This window comes from Pan troglodytes, chromosome 6 (genome assembly GCF_028858775.2).
Source record: "Pan troglodytes isolate AG18354 chromosome 6, NHGRI_mPanTro3-v2.0_pri, whole genome shotgun sequence".
Lineage (NCBI taxonomy): Eukaryota > Metazoa > Chordata > Mammalia > Primates > Hominidae > Pan > Pan troglodytes.
This window is the reverse complement of record NC_072404.2, coordinates 91,947,606-91,949,870: the sequence shown is the minus strand read 5'-3', so window position 1 is coordinate 91,949,870 and position 2,265 is coordinate 91,947,606. Positions and strand designations below refer to the sequence as shown.

At 37.0% G+C, this 2,265-nt stretch overlaps 1 pseudogene; it reads left to right on the top strand.

The window, feature by feature from the left end:
* Window positions 1-317: 317 nt before the first annotated feature.
* On the top strand, window positions 318-1,172 carry LOC472428 (bifunctional methylenetetrahydrofolate dehydrogenase/cyclohydrolase, mitochondrial-like; annotated as a pseudogene).
* The last annotated feature ends 1,093 nt before the right edge of the window (window positions 1,173-2,265 follow it).

Below are 2,265 nucleotides of genomic sequence, written 5' to 3'. Positions count from 1 at the left end.
TCCATATATAAGAATAAACATTTCCACCACAATATAGGGAATAAAAATCAGTAATGACCAAGAAAATATTTGTAACTACTAAAATACAAGAAAGAGAATAAAAATACTTTGAAGGTCTGATAGAAAATTACACAATAGTCCTCCTGGCGAGGTCAATGCCCGGGCTATGGCAGCCGCTTCCTCATGTCAGCGCTGCTCCCCACCCTCACCCCTTCCACCTCGGGGCAGTTCGAAATGAAGCTGTTGTCATTTCTGGAAGGAAACTGGCCCAGCAGATCAAGCAGGAAGTGCGGCAGGAGGTGGAAGAGTGGGTGGCCTCAGGTAACAAATGGCTATACATAAGCATGAACCTGGTCAGCAAGAATCCTGCAAGTAACTCATGTCCTCAACAAAACCAGGGCAGCTGCAGATGTGGTAATCAATGGTGAGACGATTATGAAACCAGCTTCAATTTCAGAGGAAGAATTGTTGAATTTAATCAATAAACTGAATAATAATGTAGATGGCCTTATTCAGCTGCCTCTTCCAGGCATATTGATGATAGAAAGACCTGTAATGCCTTTCTCCAGACAAGGATGTCAATGACTTTCATGTAATTAATATAGGGCGAATATGTTTGGACCAGTATTCCACGTTACTAGCTACCCCATGGGGTGTGTGGGAAATAATTAAGTAAACTGGCATTCCCACCCTAGGGAAGAATGTGGTTGTGGCTGGAAGGTCAAAAAATGTTGAAATGCCAATTGCAATGTTACTGCACACAGATGGGGCACATGAAGGTCCCAGAGGTGATGCTACTGTTACAATATCTCATGGATACACTCCCAAAGAGCAGCTGAAGAAACATACCATTCTTGCAGATATTGTAATATCTGCTGCAGGCATTCCAAATCTCTTCACAGCAGATATGATCAAGGAAGGAGCAGCCATCATTAATGTGGGAATAAATAGAGTTCAAGATCCCATAACTGCAAACCCAAGTTAGTTGGAGATGTGGATTTTGAAGGAGTCAGACAAAAAGCTGGTTATATCACTCCAGTTCCTGGAGGTGTTGGCCCCAAAACAGTGGTGATGCTAATGAAGAATACCATTATTACTGCAAAAAAAAAATGCTGAGGCATGAAGAACGAGAAGTGTTGACGTCTAAAGAGCTTGAAGTTGCCACTAATTAACGAATTGTGTCTTCTATGTCACAAACAGTACTCCAAGCCAGCTTAAGAAGCAAAGCAGGCCAATAGAAATGCATTATTTTTAATTTATTCTACTGCAATGGTTTAAAATGATGCTTCCTATTTACTGAATGCTTAAATGAGTAGGTGTTTGTGCACATAGCTCTGCAGTACCTCACCAGGGAGCATTACAGTATTATGCAGGGTCATGTAATCTAGCCAAGAGCAGCCATTAACCTCGTGATTAACATGGGAGACATTGTCATGTTGAGAATGGATGCTTAACTTTATGTCAAATACCTCGGTTAAACATTTGCATTTTCTAGAATGGCATTTCCCAAGTGCTATTCCAATAAGAGTTGATACTCATTTTAGGTACTAAACCTTTTGAGTTCAACTGATCAAACCAAAGGAAAAGTGTTACCAGAGAAAATTAGGGAAAAGGTGAAAAAGAAAAAAATGGTAGCAATTGAGTAGAAAAAAAATTAATTTATATATGTCTTGATTGGTAGCCAGATTTATCTAAGTAGAACTGAATTGGCTAGGAAAAAAGGAAAACTACATGTTAATCGTTTTCTAAACTGTCTTTTGAAGCTTAGTCAGTCATTGGGAAAATGTTTAGAATTTTTCCTTGCTATTAGGCATTATTTTATGTATGTTACCCTTCAGTAAGCTCTTCCCATTTTAGTTTTCTAGGATTAAAAGGCTTATTTTAAACATTATTTATGTGTATTGTCATATTGTTAAATTTTTTATTGTATAATTTCTTTGATATATCTTAAAACCTATTTTTGAAAAACAAACTTGGCTTGATAATCATTTGGGCAACTTGGGTAAGTATGCAACTTACTTTTCCACCAAAGAATTGTCAGCAGCTGCCTGCTTTTCTGTGATGTACCCTTTTGACTTTTCCAGAAAATTTTTAAGAGTTTGAGTTAATATTGAATTTAATCAGACTTTCTGATTAAAGGTTATTATTTTGTTTCTTTTTAAATAAAACACATCTGTCTGGTATGGTTAAAAAAAAGAAAAAATTACAGAATAAAAGAGTATCATTGCTTTCAGCATTTAAGTTTGAAAACTTTCTTTTCCTCAG